At 45.7% G+C, this 17,578-nt stretch overlaps 1 protein-coding gene and 1 pseudogene across 5 annotated transcripts in view; one reads left to right on the top strand and one right to left on the bottom strand.

Annotated features, from left to right (window-relative positions):
- Positions 1-17,578, bottom strand: part of Foxp1 (forkhead box P1) — a 608,309-nt gene that overhangs the window by 533,958 nt on the left and 56,773 nt on the right. The window lies entirely within an intron of this gene.
- LOC146895219 (Nuclear RNase P) lies at positions 9,537-9,989 on the top strand (annotated as a pseudogene).

The raw sequence follows: 17,578 nt of genomic DNA, 5'->3' as shown, positions 1-17,578 counted from the left end.
AGCAGTCAGAAGAAAAGAGAAGAGCTGGTAGTAACCCTTTCGGGGGGGGGGAGCTCTTTTACTAACTTTTGCTTTGTTTTCATTTAAAATTTGTTTTTTAACATTTATCATAAATCACTTTAGCAGTAAGAGGAAAGAGGGACAGCGTTTTTTGTTTGTTTCAAATTGAGGTCAATGTGACAGCTCTGTTGGCAAAGTATTTGCCCAGCGAGCATAGAACCTGACTTTGATTCCCAGAACCTACATGACAATCCAGGTGTGGTGGGGCACACTTATAATTCCACTGCTGCAGACATGGAGCCAAGGAGATCCGTGGTGCTCACTGGCCATCCAGTCTACCTACTTGGCAAGCTCTAAGCAAATGAGAGACCCTGCATTATGTGCACACATGTACACACACACACACACACACACACACACACACACACACACACAGTGGCAGGAGCCCTCTTTCTTCTCCCTCTGAAGGATGGAGCTACTGGCCAGATCCAGGAGGAAGGCATGCTCATGCTGCCCACCGGCTAAAGACCCTGTATGAACTAGTCATGGGTAGTGGTATCTTCAGAAGGTGTGTGGAAGCTGCCTAGGACCACTGTGAGGATGAACACTGGCTTTAGAAATTTTTTTAAACAGTTTATTTATTTATTATGTATACAATGTTCTGCCTGCATGTATGTCTGCATGCCAGAAGAGGGTACCAGGTCTTATGCCAAATGGTTGTAAGCCACCATATGGTTGCTCGAAATTGAACTCAGGACCCGTGGAAGAGCAGCCAGGGCTCTTAACCTCTGAGCCATCATCTCTCCAGCCCCCAGAAATTCTTATTGTCACTCCTCCTTCACTAGGTTGAACACCCCTCTCTACAGATGAGGCTCAAATACAATTCCCAGATAATGTCCCCCAACATCTGCTCACCAACATGACTCATCCCAGGGTCCCATTCGCCTTGACTCAAGCTCTCAGCAGCTGAAGAAACAACTTGGACAGATAAAGGCATAACACTTGGTCTCACATACCAGTCCCTACACCAGGCTGGCTCTGACATCCCAGATGCTTACTGACGTCTCTCCCATCACTCGATGAGAGAACCAAGGGCTTTAACCCCCACAGGACCACAGCAGTGACAGGCAGGCCATGCACACATCCTCTTAGCACTACATCCAGTGTTCAAGTTCTCCATCCTCTTCTCTGTGCCTGTCACGTCCATGCATGACAACATGGCTCTCCCTCCAGGAGCCCGTTGTCAGCGTTCATTGGCCTTTCTCCCTAGAAGGGTTCTCTTGCATCGTTTTTATAGTTAATCTTCTGGAACCAGATTTTTCAAGAGACTCATGCCCTGTGGACATCCTCATTTGCTCCCCCGGCTGAAAACAACAGAAATTCATTTTCTCATCGTTCTAGGGGCTGTAACTCTAAGACCAAGACATTACACAAATCAGACCTCTTCTAAGTCCTCTCTCCTTGAATTACACAGATGAGGGTCTTTCTCGCACCTCATGGAATGGTCTTTTCTCTGTGTACGTCACACAGGATTAGAGTCTACCCTAATGATCACATTTTATCATATTTTTATGTATGAACAAACATGTGCATCCCTATGGAGGCCAGAGGTAACTGTCCAATGTAATTTTTCTCAGGTGCCACCCTGAAGAAATGTTTGCACTCTGCCCATGCCATTATAACATCTCAGTGTTTGGCAGTTCTTTTCTTTGGAGATAATGAAAAAGCCTCCCCACCTTGATATATCTAAAGTCAAGCTGTGTTTGTTAAATAACCTCCTAAGTCCATCTGTAGGATCTTTCTTGAAACAGAATCTCTTCCCTAACCTGGAACTCTCCAGTTCAGCTCAGCTGCTGGCAAGTGAGCCCCAGGAAATCTGACCGGCCCCAGCTCCCCAGCTTTGGGAGTACAAGTGGAGACCACTACGCTGAGACATTTACCAGTGTGCAGTGCAGATGGGGACACACGGGGACAAGATGTCCTCCTAGACCTCCCTGTGTTGCTTGCTCCCAGGAGCATGGTAGATGCCAACCCCCTTCATATCAGGCCCAGATCTGCAGAGGGAGCTGACATCTACCAAACAAAACCCCCACTAATGAATGCTGTAGCCAGTCAGGTCTGGGGACCCAGCTAGTGCTCGTGGTTATGTTTATACAAAGGCAGGGCACAAAATATTCCTGACAAGAGCTCTAATCTGGGCTGGTAAGATAAACAGAAATCAAAGGTAAAGGTCATTTTTTAAAAATCAGAACATTCTTCATTAAAACCAATTTTTAATAAATGAAGTTTCTTGAGCCACAGCATATAATTTACAAAGTGCAAATGTCTGATATATGTGTGCTAAATTCAAAGAAACAACTGTTATTAAACACCCCATTATGTAAGCTGGGGAAATAGATTTGCAGTCTGTGCATCCGTTATAATATTTCCACCAAGCCTCCCAATGTTTGGCAGTTCTTTCCTTCGCTGGTGATAAAAGACTTTTCTTTCCATTAAATATCTAAATTAAGTAAAATAGTGTATGTTAAATAAGCTCATAAGTTCTTTTGTATGATGCAATGCTGTCTTGAAATGCTTATCTACTGAGCACTCCAACTTATAGGCAGGCGGTTTGTGTCCCCTGCAGAGCCCTGGGACCCTGCTGGCTTGGCCAGACTGTGAAAATAAGCTTCAAATGACCAAATGCAACTGCAACTTTAAAAGTAGGAACCAGAGCAGACACAACAAACCACAGTGCAGCCAGCTCGCTTGCCATAATTCATGTGTGTGGAATTCAACTGTGAAAGCGTTCACAGTGCTCTATTTCCTCCATGGGGCACTCGGTGCGGAATGTCCAGAGTTTGAAGAGCTGCTGATAAGCTGCTCCTGATTACAAGTCTACAAGTTGTAGCACTGATCAAAAAATATTTATTCCCCACCCCCACACAGCTTAGTCTGGGCCATGCAAGCCCAAACAATCTAAGGCAATGCCGGTGTCAACTCGGGATATAAAAACATGGACTCTGGAACCAGGGAAATGATAGCTCAGTTGGTAAAGTAGTTGAGGGCAAGAATGGATTCTCAGAACTTATGTAAAAACCAGGTATCATACAGCATCTCTGGAGCCCCGGCCCTCCTATGGTAGAGGAGAGGTCAGGGAGGGAGACTTCCCAGGAAGCCTGGCACACACAGTGGCAAGCATGAGATTCTATCTCAAAAGAGGTGCAAGGTGACGATCAGTGCCCAGGGTTGTCCTCTGATCGCCACAGATGCATCATGGCACAAAAGCACCCACCATCTCCACACCAACACATGCAAGAACATATATCAAGACTTCTTTCTTAGTGCACTCTCTGCTGCCCCTGATTTTGACCTTGAGGTAGGCTCCTTGGTTTCCTCTTAACTTCCATTTGCAAGTGATTTTTCGCCTACAGAATGATCACTTACAGCGATGGGTTTGGGGAAAAATATTTTCAACAAGGTCAATGATTACAAAACATAATCCCATATACTTTTAAGAGAAAGCTTCATGGATATCCATTGATTTGAAAGCCATGTATGAATATGTAAGTATACATGCAGAAAAAATATAATGGAAACCCCAATTAAGTTACTTAATAAAGCCTGCTTTGGCCTCATATGGGAGTTGAGGGGGCTCACGGTGGTGATGACGGTGGTGATACCTGTCATTTTTCAGCATTAACACTTGGGACCAAAGGCAGTGTGCAGTAGTTGACACTCTTATTGGCTCCACACAATGACACTGCTGTGTAGGCACACGTCCTTAACAAATGAGTACTGAGGCACAGAGACGGGAAACCACCTGCTCAAGGTCACACAGAATCCAGTGGAGGAACCCGAGCTAAAGCTGGTTCACACTGTGCTATGATGCCTCCCAGTGGAGCCTTGGAGGTAAATGCAGAGTCTAGGGCAGGACCAGAGCATGGGGCTCATACCTGGCCCCACAAAGACCTCTGATGTTGGCTAAGGACACAAAACCCCACCCACATCCTATTTCAGGAAGAGATCCAAGAGCAGAAACGTTCTGCAAGTGAGTAGGAGGCCAGGAGGCTACATGCTCACCCTCCCTGAAGCAAGAGAACAAGAAAGCCCAGGCGAAAATCCAGCCCTTTCTCTTCTGCAGCCAGAACTCGACTGTAGTGTTCACAAACCCATTGAGAGAAAGTTCCTGAAGAGTTTTAATGGCCCTAGGTGAGAAGCAGTCCAGAAGCTGCCATTTAGGACAAAGAAGCAATGGAAGAACTCTGCTTTGAGAAGACAATTCAACTCTCTTCACTTGATAAATGATGTGTGAGAGAAAGAACAGAGAGCGGGGTTGCAGAGTTGGCTCAGCAGGCAAAGTGCTTGAGGATCTGAGTCCACCACCAGAACTGTGAAAATTCCAGGTACATGGACACAGCCTTGTAACATTAGCATAAGAAAAGCATAGACGAGTAGATCCTGGGTGCTCACCTACTTGGCAAGTTTAGGGCCAGTTAAAGACCCTTCACAATAAACAAAATAAGGTAGACAGTATCTAGTGAATATACGCAAGGTTGACCTGTGGCCTCCACACACAGACATGAGTGTATGAACACACATATACACCAGAAAAAAAGCAAAAATGCTTGGTCATCCATTTTCAAATGCTTATTCAAAATGTAGACAGTCCTTGACTCCTAGGGCAGGGAAAAACTGGAAGCATGGACTGGGTCACATTCTTTTCTACTGCGCCCAAATGCAGCTTTCCTTCTGGCCTGCAAAGCTTGTGTGCTAAAGTCCAGCAACAAGAAGGCATCAGCTTCAAAAACTATACAATGTGTTTCCTAACAAGGGAGAACTGTTAAAGAGGCATGCTCCCTAGCCTTGGGGCCAGAGGTAGAGTGACATTCTGCTCCGGAACAATTAACCAACCTGGGATTATCAACTCCAGGCCCAGGAGTCTACCTGCCCTCACGACGTTTCTTCTGGGACCTCAATCTCAATCTACCCAGAACACTGGTTCCACCTACTTCCTTCCCAATCACAGTCTATGGCCACTCTGTTCTTCTTGCCTTATAAATCCCAGGTGTGTCAATACTGACTGCTAGCTTTCTCTCAAATTCTACCTTTACTTCATTATGAAATCCTGTGGCATCTGCCCTTGAAACAACTGTCTGCAGTATCACTATACCTCGCCTTCCTCCAAAGCTGTCAGTTCTAACACCATCATACCTCCACTGGAAAAGGGAGCAAGCATCCCGTCCAAGGTCTGTTCCCAACAAAGTGATCACTAAAATCTCAGTCGGGGCTTGAGAGATATGGAGCAGCAGATAAAATTACTTGTTATGCAAGCATGAAGACATGAGTTCAAATCTTCAGCAAACATGTAAACAGAAGGCTGTGGCCAGAACAACTGTGACCACAGCATTGTGGGAAGCAGAAACAAGCTCTCTGGGGCTTGATGGTCACCAACCATCTCTACATTCAGGGAGAGAACCTGTTCCAAAAGAATACTGAGAGAGATGGAACAGGGCACCCAATACCCTCCTCCGACCCAACACACAAGCACACCCTCACATATGCGTGTATGCATCTCTCTCCAGCCAATCAACAAAGCCCCTCAAATCCTAATCCGCCAAGATCCACCTGCATCACCACAAAGCAGCCACTGCAGCCTCCTTGACAATGCTCCATCATACAGGGCATGCTTCCCACCAGAGGGCCTCTGTGTTAACTGTTCCCTCTGCCTGAAACAGAAATGTGCACACCTCCTTCAAGTTCTCACTCAAACGGCATGTTCTTTAAAGAGACATGGCCGGCTACAGTACTTTGACACAGCTCGCACGGAGCCACTGGCAGTACTGACCACACAATCCTTCCTAATCACATTCCATCTAACACACTAAATCATTTACTTATCACATGAGCCTGCAACCCTTCCTTCCCTCATCCTCAAGGATGGGCATCCACAGAGCCCAGATATTTGGTTTTCCTCACTGATCTATCCATCATGCCGGAACAACATGGGCACAAAATAGGCAAGGAGGCCCTAGGTAAGTATTTGTGCATCAAGGCTAGAATGGAGTGGACTGTTCTTTTTGAATTTACTTTTGTTTTGCTTTGGTTTGCGCTGGCAGGATCTCATGGATCTGTGATTGGTCTTGAATCTGTTATGTAGGCCACCACACCTAATTTATACAGTTCTGGAAGTTGAATCTATGATCTCATGCATGCTGCGCAAGCAAGCATGCTGCCAGCTCATGTATGTCCCTAGTAAAGCACCCCAAGTTCTGAAGGGAACATATTCAAGCCACAACAAAGGGGTGCTTGGATCGTTCCCTGGAGTTTAGTGAGAAGAAACCTGACTTCTCTCTAGAAAGGCCCAGTTGGGAGACAGTAGAGTAGAGATATTGATGGGCCTCAGCTCACTGTGTAGCTCAGCCCTGTGGGGCGTGCGCGGGGTATATGCCGAGTGAAGAAAGGCCTGCTTTCTGTTCTCACATCTTTCCCTGCACAGGACGGAAACTCTCACTAGTCTACTCCTTGGGGCCAAGAATGCAGCTAAGCAGGAGACACTAGTTCCATGCAAAAAAACCCTCGGTGCTTTAAAGAGCACCTTGCAAACTAAGCATACTGGTGCACACCTGTGATCTCAGCATTTGGGAAGTGGAGTCAGAAGGAACTGAAGTTCAAGATCATCTTCAACTACATTATGTGTCCCTGGCTTCCCAGGGACACATACATGAGGCCAAACCAAAAATACAGGATTATGCCAAGAGGTCAGGCCCCCCCCCCCCGAATGAAATTAACAAACTTATAAGACAAACATGGGAAGGCCTCTTTCCCTTCCTTCCTTGCTTCCCTTCTGCTCTCGTTTATCCCTTTCTTCTCTGTGTTCCTGCCCTGTGGAAGGCACAGCCTTCCTGGTGTCACCCAACAGGACAGAATGGGGGCTAGAGAGGTATATTAGCAGTTAAATCACTAGCTTCTCTTGTAGTGGGCACCCAATCAATTCCCAAAACCCATACCTCGGTCACAACAACTCATAACTCCAGTTCCAGGGACTCTGATGCTCTCTTCTGGTGTCCCTGAGAGTATCAAGCACACATATACAGTACAAATATGTACACTCATACACATCAATTAAATGTGTCTTTTAAAGAGAGAATGGGGAAGGGGCAGACAGACAAGACCCTCATGGACCAATCTATAGGCACCTGAACATGAGCTCTTCTGCTTCCATGCCAGTGAAGAGAACATTTCTGGTATTTCTAAACTATCCAGTCTTAGGCATTTTCTCGCAGTATCACAGTTGACCATTTCTGGCTTCCAATGCCTTCTTCCACGTACTCACAAGACACCCAGTCCAAACAGGACAAAAGCTCAGCTCCCGTTCAGAAAACCGTTACAGAATAAAAATGAGCTGGACTCATAGCCATCTCAAAAGAAAAATGAAAGTTTTCTAAAACTCATATTTTTAATTCAACAGCATAAACATAATCATGGCACAGTTTTGAATGTTACGTTAACTCAGAAGTTTCAGCGTGCAAACTTTGGGCTGAAGCATTGTCTCGTCCCCCTGCCCTGCTAGATCCTCTCACAATCGCATCACAAGTGTGAAAACACAGGCACAGGTCTATTTCCCACGACATCTGTCCCACACTTTCTGCCCCAGTCCAAGCGCCCTCCAGAATGTGCTATGGAAGCTTCGAGGAAGACCAGAGACTCTCGCTGTTTTAGAATGGTAACCTCATGTTGCCAATGCCATTTCATTTCTGCTTATTGTTTTACATTCAGAAGTGATTAAATTTATAAGAAACGTTGAACTAAATGGTATGCGCATTTCCCTTTAATCAAAATTTACACAGCAAAAAAAACGTATTGCATATTTATACAGCTGAGCTCTCTGAGCGGCACTGGAAACGGACTCACGGGGTAAGAGTCATTTTCTAGCTTTTATTAGTTACTATAATGACTGGAGACGGGGGTCATCAAAATGCCTGCACCAGAACCAATCTAATGTTGCTGCAAAGTCTCATTGTGAAATTAAAAGAAGTCTAGGGAGGGAGAAGGAGGGCAAAGGGAGGGTTCAGTGCTGTGTGGGTAGAAGAGGAAAAGAAAGTCACAAGAGAACCTAACACTGGTCAGAGACCAATCTTACTGTGCGCTCTAACTAGTTCACTTCTGTTTCCACCCAAGGGAAAATATTTCTGTCAGTAAAAAGAGTGCGGACTAGAGACAGATTACCAAGGAAATGTGTAAAACAAGAAAACAATACAACTAAGAAGTTGGAATTTAAAGATGATTTTGCGGACCAGTGAGATGGTTTTGCTGGCCCAGGTACGCGCCACACAAACCTGACCCTTGGAACACAGGTAAAGACGGGAGAGAGGTGACTCCACAAGGCTGTCCTCTGACCAGCACACATGCGCCATGCCGTGTGCCACCACCACATCACCATACACAAACACCATAATAAAAATCTTTATTAAAAGCTATTTTATCTGAAGTCTAGAAAAAAATGGCCAGTGTAGTTCGGCTGAAGTTCCACATATTTCATCTACTAAAATGCTCACTTCACACAAACTTATAGAAGAGACATATCAACTAAAGGTGATACCCGATCCCACTCTGGACCCTGGACTGGATGAACACACACAGCAACTTCCAAGGTCTTGGCAGAGAACCTGAGAAAGTCTGATATTAGTCTTCTGGTTGTCTTTAGGTCTCCTGACTTGCTTCTGGTAAGTAAGGGGGTGATCAGGTAGTGCACAGTGAAGGTTATGAGACGCAGATACCTGTTTTTGAGATCGTGGGAGAGAAAGCAGGAGAAAGGAAAGGAGAAGGCAGAGTGATAAACGGAGGTAATGAAGGCAAATTCAGCTAGGAAGTCTAACGACTTCCATGTTATGTTTCTAAAATTTCCCTATATGTTGAATATGAATAATATTGAAATTATATTGAAAGAAAACTAAATTCAAGCTCCATAACCCTTAGTCACTTCAAAAACACATGATCTTGGTGATTTTTCTAGACAACAAAATTAGCCAGAATGAAATGCAGTCTTCTGTTCTTTTACTTAGGAAGTCACTCAACAATACAGACAAGTACCTACCCAGGGCCACAGGCCAGCGTGAAGGCTTTGTCCCACCCCTCAGGGAGTTCTAACTAGCTGCAAGTGGTTGGTTCTAGAAAAGCAGGGCTTCCTGATTTGTTATATGAAGCCAGGCACACTAGTGGATCCAGAGAACATGACCCTTTCTTGATTACACAGCTTTACGTAGTCAAAAGAGGACCAAAATATTACACCTGACACTGGCCTAAAATATTGAACTACAATTAAGGTAATCCACCAAAAAAGACGGCAGGGGAAAGACACACACAAGACCAGATGACAGCCACAATGCAGCTGCAAGCCTGGGTCCATACCGATGCGGTGCAAAGGGATGGTAATAACCACACACTTTCAAATGACGGAAATGCTGTCTTGTTACGTGTGACACAAGCCAAATAAGTAGCAATGCAAGAATGGATCCACCATCGCCCAGGGGTTTCCTGGGTTTAGTAGGCAAACTGGCAACAGGAATTATATTATCAAGTACAACTCTCTGCCACTTTATTAACTGTCAGGGCAATGTCTGCTATGATTGTCAGTGGGAAGATACTGATCTCACTACTGCCAGAACAACTTGGCCAATGAAATGGAAATGTCTCCCCCAGAACACACCCAGTCTTCCAGGAACACTGAGCCCAGACACCACATCTCCTTAAGAATGAGTCTTATGTTCACATTACAAGCAGCATTCTCTTTTACTGTGTACTGGCTCCATGGGGTCCTGGTTCAAATTCTAGGTGCAGAGAACAGGGCTCCACACGTGGGCAGATTGGGCGGGAGAGGACCCGAGTGGGCGGATGCCTTCCTCGCCACAGCTTGGAACAGACTCACGGCCAGCACAGAGCGAGTTCAATGGCTGAGGTGAAGTACCTTCGCAGGCCCCATAACCCAATTCAGACTACTCTCCCCCGCCTTAAAAAAAAAAAATGAATTTGGCATATAAAATGAGAAAAGATAGGTTTTCTTAAAAACTAAAGTAAAAAAAAATTCCAGCTGCTTTGCCTTAACCACGCTGTCTTAGACAAGCTGCTGAGCCATTCAAGACCCAGTTTCTTCTACTGTAAGATGGGGAAACAAATTCATTCATTCCGTTCTGAGGAGATGGCTCAGTAGATGAAGCTCTTTCAAAGTGTGAGGCTCCAAAGTCAGATCCCTGGGGTCCATGTAAAGGCTGGGCATTCACGGAAGTTGCCTATAATCCCAGAAAAGGCAGGGCAAGTCCAGGGCAAGCTGACGAGCTGGCCATTGAGCTCTGGGTTCTATTAAAGACTGCCTCAAGAAATAAGGTGGAGCATGATTGAGAAGGACATCCAACATCAACTTAGGGCCTTCACACTTGCCCACACAGAAACACCTACACACATACACACATACCCACACAATGCATATATACGTGCACCCTACACACACGTGCGCGCGCACACACACACACAGTAAAAACAGAACCATCTTTCTAGATGTCCTGCCACCTGTCCTGAAGGATGAGCTCATAGCCACACTCTTGTGGTGTTCACGTGGCACTCTCTTAGAAATACAGTAGGAGCATGGCCCAAAGGGTGGGGGCTTCCAGCTTTCAAGCCCTCTCTTCTGCTAGCTCTCTGCAGACAGCTGCAAGTCAGTGTTCCTGAGGAAGCAATCTTTCCCGGCAAAGTCACCTCTCAGCTCACCTTCATCAGTCAGAATAAGTCAGTCAGAATTCTAACTTTCTACTACACCCCCCCACTGTGGTGTGTGTGGTGTGTGTGTGTGTGTGTGTATGTGTGTGTGTGTGTGTGTATGTGTGTGTGTAGATCAGAGGGCAACTTTCAGGAGTTCTCTCTATCTACTACATGGGTTTGAAGACTGAACTTGGGTTGTGAGTCTTGGCATCCCTTCCCTTTCCATTCTGGGCCAGCTCATCAGCCGAGAACCCACACAACATCTTTTGGACTTGATCTAAGCAGAACTTAATGAATAGCAAGAGCCACATGGGCACAATGACCTCATCAGACCTCCAGCTGCAAGGAAACTTCTGGACTTCCCATTTCTATCCTTGTCAAGCAAAGAGAGTTCTGCTTCAGATTGGAAAACTCAAGGTCCGTCGATCAAAACCTTCCCTCTCTTGGTATTTTGTTCAGATGGAAGAATAGGGAAGACGAGAACATAAAACTTGGACCTGATCCTTCATGCCTTCAACCTTAGAACTCTCTACAAGTTAGAGGCCAGCCTGGTCTACATAGTGAGGTCTAGGCGAGCCAGAGCTACACAGTGAGATCCCGACCAAGAAGAAAAGGAAAAATTCCATGCCTACTTTCCAGCCAACTGTAGTCTATCTTCATAGGAATATAAGTTCACAAATTATTTGGGGGGGTCTTTTCCTCAACACCTTTCACCTGACTAAAGACTGTACTTATTGGTATGGACCACTTCCAAGGTTTGCCCACAAACCATTCATGTGGTTTTCTGTGGCAGTCATAGGGTAAAAAAAGAGCCTGAACCCGGGCAGATAGTGCAGGGCCTCACATTTAGGACTTAAGAGGAAACCCATTTAGCAGGTGTGGGTTGGTTCCCACAGCTAGCATGACCTTAACCCACTCCCTCCATTCCTCCCTGACCTTGGAGTCAGCTAAACAAACACTTACTGAATGTCTCTGACGTGTCAGCTTCCATGAAAGCAACAAGTAATACACAGTAAGAAAAAAAAACCTACAAAATAGACATGGCTATCTCATATAGGTGGCATCTTGACACCACCTGAACTGCCTACGTAGTGGATAAACGCAGCTGACACACAACTGTTCGCATTATATAGCAACTCAGAAGGTTCTTGCAGGCTTCGACATCAAGTTCAAAACGTTATTCTGCACTGTCTCTAGCTTCTCTAAACCTACACTGAAGGCCAAATCACAGTGGCCCGTCTCTAAACTTCCTGATGACTACACCAGTGTTCTCAAAGGAAGGGATCTTCCTTCTCATAAGCGCCCGTCTCAGCTCACCCCGTCATCCCGCCATCTTGAGTAAGCCACTGTTCTTTAACAGGACTGTCTCTGTCTCCATGAACTCGGTCTGTATGTTACGATGCCTAAGCTAGGGTAGCTTTATACACAAGGGCTCAGGAAATCAACCTTTGAACACCTTCAGGGACACATATGAGTCCAGGCTTCAGCCATGTAAAACCGAGGTCCCACCTGTAGAAAGGAGCTGACCAGTGCCACTGGATGTGCAGGAATGTCTGATTCTCTGAGGAGTCAGAAATGCCTTTCCTTCACTGTGGCTGCCAGACGTTGTCACATGCAAGACTCCGCAAAGGAGGGAACAGGTGTCAAAGCACGCGTGTGACACAGTGTCCTGGCTGAGTGCTGAGTAGGTATCAGGCACTCTTTGGACTTAGCAATAAAATCCAATAAGGTTGTAAGACTACAGTAAAAGAAGAAATGGCAGTCTTTCCTCTGCAGCGCCCGGCCATCTCTCCAATTAACGCCACACAATTACCCCTGGGCATTCCTTTATCCTACTGCAAGTGTCTGAAACACAGAACACATTCTTTCCTAACCTACCAATGAGCCACTTAGACTCCTGTTTGTCTCATCCATTTCTACACCTTTTTGAAAAATGATGGTTTTTAAATTCCTTTCCAATGACGGAAAGGAGTTTGCATTTTTTAAAAGCATATATCCATTTCTTCGCATGTGTTCCCAATGACTTCCCAGTGTGAAGCTGGCTGACCCCTCTGAATGCTCTCATTCCGGCAAAGGGAAGCCCATCTTGGGTAACGCCACAGGAATCCTTACAAAATTCTATCAGAACCCCTCAGACGCTCCTTAGGAATTGTCCTCTTCTGTCACTGAGGTTAGCTTTGAGGGTATACTCACAAAGAAAAAAAAAAGAGGTGCTTCCCCCCTCACACTTCTCCCAGGACAGCAACAAAATACTATTGCAGCTGCCCTAAAAATGTCAGCGCGAGACTGCCCTAGAGAAAACAGCTTCAGATTGAAAATGTTCTCACAAGGGCCTGAGTGAGTCAGGCTTCCCCAAATGCTGAGAACACTGTGTATCAGAAACCTGTCGGTCTTCCATCTCCACTCAGCCTCTGGGAGCCGAAGCACGGTGACATTGACAAGTCAATTGAAATTTCTATGACATGAATTTTTTTCCCCCTCTGAAGCAACTCAGGTAAAGTCACAAGGCATAATCAACAGTGACAGTTGCCATCTGAGAACAAAGGGATGACCTGACTCCCTGCCACCCACGGGAAGCAGCACATACGCAAATTAGAGAAGAAAGAAAAAATACCCAGGTGGGAAATGAGAACCATTCTGTCCCAACTCCAGTAGTCCTTTAAACTAGTACTGTCTGCAGAGGAGCCGTCGTCTGGGGACAACGGAAGGGTTCAAAGATGACTAACTCATAGAGAGAGGGGTGGAGAGATGGCTCAGAAGGTTAAATGCTTGCCTTATAAGGACGAGAACCTAGGTTAAAGCCCCAGTGCTCACGTAAAAAGAAAGATGGGTGGCGTGGCACACACTAATTCCAGTGCTGGGGTACTTGGACCCAGGAGGATCTCTTGGGCCTGCTGGCCAGCCAGCCTCATCTACTTGGTGAGTTACAGGCCAGAGATCCCTTCAACGGGTAGGTAGGTAGGTAGGTAGATGATAGATAGATAGATAGATAGATAGATAGATAGATAGATAGATAGATAGATAGATAGGCAGGCAGGCAGGCAGATAAAGACAAACAAAAATAGTGGATGGCAAAACAGTGAATACAACAGCAGCAGGGATAGTCTTCAGGTCCTAACACACACACACCAGTGCAAAGTATGTGAATACCTGCACACACAAACAGAAAGCATGAATGTTAAGCCAGTAATATGAGCAACATGACAAAGTTGAGTCAACAGGGAAGGCTCCCAGGAGGAGGGCAGCCAATGTTGGGAGGGGGACAGGACATGCTATTCTAGGCCATAACCCGAGAGCAAACAACAGTCCAGAGAAGTGCTTTGCTTGGGCCAGGATGGACGACTTAGTTTTCATTTACTTTCCAAAATATAATAATCAAGATTAAACTTTTCAATTTTTAAATTTGAGTCTTCTGAATTCTTTGGAATAGGCCACATGGTAAGCTAACCTTTCTCCTATAACAAAAGGGTGGGGTGGTTCGCTATCCCCTGCTGGCTTCTAGAGAAGGGGATCAGCGTGTGCAGAGGCCCTCAAGTTCTGCTAACACTTGGGTGGTGAGCCAAAAAAGCTCATCCTTGGATCCAAGGCACCCAACTTTTAATGAATCCCTACTTGGTAAATTTTCAAATCTCTTTTCTTGAAAGCCATTGAACATCTGAGCATCAAAAAATGGTGCCAGAGTTACTACTACAAAGGGCAGATAACAAAACCAAAATACAAAACAGCCACCCACAAACATCCCAGACACCATTCACCAGCAACTGCAAGCAAAGCCACAGACCTGGCAAGGGCTCCCAGAGAGACACTGGCAGCAGGAGCTCAGAGGCAGCGGGCAGCAGTCCAGCCACAGATCCAAGGGTCCCTGGGCTCGTCTGTCCACATTGGCACGTCCAATCTAGAGGGTTTTTTTTCTTCTAATATTCATATTGCACAGGGCGAAGGCTGCTTAAGAAGAGAAACAGACAAAGCCAAAGACAGGAAATGCCACCAGGCTCTTTTTCATGATGGTGTTTTCTATGAGACGCTAATAGACTATGGGGGCTTAGTAAGCCAGCAAATGAATGAAGACAGGCTCTGTGAATGTCCATCTTGAATGAGTTCCAGGATCTGAAGTCGGAGAGCAAAGCTCCCTAGGTCTCTATATCTTCCTCCCTAATGGAGCAGAGGTAGCACCAACATCCTGAATTAACTGTATGGTTTGTATACAGCTGCAGTGAAATGCTTCAGCAGGTGGCACTAAGAAGCTTAAGGCATACAACCAAGATCGAGACCTTTCTGGGCCAATACTAGCCTGTCAATCCTGCACCTATATCATATGGAAAGAAATAAATATGACCCTGTAACTTGAGTCCATTCCTTGAACATCTGTGCACACATCTACACAGAGGGAAGACAGGGTGGTCTGATGTCAGGCCTCCGCAGTACACAGGAACACCAGTATGTCTCTTCCCCAGGATTCGCCTTTCACAGCTTCCCGGTATTACAAGTTGCAGCATATAAGCCCTGAACTTTCCAGACAAGAAAAGGTTCAGAATGTGGTATTACTTGGAATTCCATCAATGTCGATATCATCTGTTAAAATGAGGTCATACCAAATGAACTAGGGTGAACCCCTCATGGGATCAGACTGTCTTTACCACAAGAGGAGAATGTGCACAGAGATGCACACAGGAGCATATTGTTGATAATCCTGACAGCACACAGCACAAGATGCTCCCAGTTACAAGGAATGACAGAGACTACAGCGAGTCATCCTAGACTGGGAAAAGGGCAGGAAACAGTCCAGTTCACGGCAGCAGAAGCAGCCTTCCTGTGACGCCCTAACCCTTTAAGTCTAGCCTCCAGAACACCAGGACCAGATAGTTCTGTTGTTTCAGCCAGAGGGGCATAGCAACAATCTCACTAGCAAGCTATGCTTATCCTCTGCGGGCTGAGCCCTTCACTGACACGGATGTCCCTGGGAGCTATGCTAACACAATGGGCATCCTTTGCCTCCTTCTTTCCCTCCAGAACAGCTGCTCTGGTGAGGTGGGTAAGGACTGTCTCCTAGGGTTGTGTCTATGGAAACAACACCTGGCCTACATGGCCTCAGGGACAAGGAAATGAGGGGCAGGGAGGCTAAGATGGGTGCTGGAACTGAGGAAATGAGAGACAGAAACACAAAACAATGTTCCTCACCCCACTCTTCAGCAGACTGCATTTCCCACTAAAAGCAAGCTTCACTGGAAAGACTATCAGAGCAAAGCATGACGGTGTGTACCTCAGATCCTAGCACTCTGGAAGGAAAGGCAGGAGTATCATGAGTTTGGGTCTACCCTAGCCTACATAGCAAAGACTCTGCCTCAACAAACGATATATGACATCTATACTTATATGTACATATATACACATACACACATATACATAATATACAATATATATTATGTACAATATGGCTATCCACCCTCCTGAGGGACTGGGGCTGGAACTCACATTGATGGCCAGCATCAAGGGACAGACTATATACAATTATCACCAACCTTGGAAAATACTCCCAATTCCAATTTCAAACTTCTATTCTGATTGATCGTGTATCACTTTTATATTATTGCAAAGGTGAAAAAGTATAAGACAAGTCACACGGACGCTGAAGAGATGGCTTCATTGGTAAAGTGTTTACTATACAAGCATGAGGGCCTGGGTTTGGATCCCCGGACCCACATAGAAAGTTAGGTAATGAACACCATTATCTCAGTGATGGGGAGGTGGATACAAGAGGATCCCTGGGGCTTACAAGCTTGCTAGGTTTTCAGAATTGATGAGGCCCAGGTACGGTGGGAGATCTGGTGTCAAAGAGTAAGATACTTGATGCAATCTCTGGCCTCCACAAAGAAACATGCACACACATACACACACACACACACACACACACACAGAGAGACAGAGACAGAGACAGAGAGACAGAGAGTCCTAAATTAAAGATTATCTCTATGCATGTTTCTAAAGTACATCTATATTTTATATGGACATTCAAAACTACCAGGAAATCCCTGGGCATGAGATCAGCTCAGAAAGGTATGTGATGAAACACCTTAGCACAAAGCCAGGCATAGTGAATATGCACCTGTAAGTCCAGCTGCTCAGGAGGCTGAGGCAAGACAATCTCAAGTGGGAGGCAAGCCAGGGACACATAGGAAGACACTGACTAAAGAGAATGAAAGAATAAAGAGAAAAGGGTGTGTGTGTGTGTGTGTGTGTGTGTGTGTGTGTGTGTGTGTGTGTGGTCTGTCTGTCTGTGTGTATCTGTGCCTTGACTTTAGATTAACCAAGAAGTCCATATAATATTGGTTATTGCAGTAAAGAGCCAGTAGGAGATGGAGGCAAACAGATAATGACTGAAGTTAGTCTGAGCAACAAAGGAGTCTGGGGTCAGTGCCACATACAATTAGACTCTCTGCAAACAAAGCATCAGTATCTTCCTTTGGGATGACAGCCAAGTCACTTTACCTGCCAGCCTAAACACATCGTCCACAAGGTTCTGCGCGATCTTCCTGCTCTCAGCCTCTCTAGCTGTGCTTCTCCACGTGAGCATTTTAGAAAATCCACTGTGTGAAGGGCCCAAGGGCAAAGTGAAGGTACAGCATGGATGCAGTTATGGAAACCTACTGGGCTGACCTGGGACTTGCCTCCTCCCGGGCTCACCTTCCAAGTTCTTCCACTCCCTCACCATCACTCCGGGAATCCGGGGGAGGACCCATCTGCCAAGAGCCAAGATGACTTACCAGGCTAAGCTATGTCACTGACTCGGGTTACTTAACTCATCAAAGATGGGGAGGAATGTGTCCAGGTTACAACTAGAAAAAGA

The sequence above is a fragment of the Myodes glareolus genome, chromosome 3 (genome assembly GCF_982192425.1).
Source record: "Myodes glareolus chromosome 3, mMyoGla1.1, whole genome shotgun sequence".
NCBI lineage: Eukaryota > Metazoa > Chordata > Mammalia > Rodentia > Cricetidae > Myodes > Myodes glareolus.
Note: the sequence above shows the minus strand (reverse complement) of the source record. Positions and strands in the feature narration are given on the sequence as shown.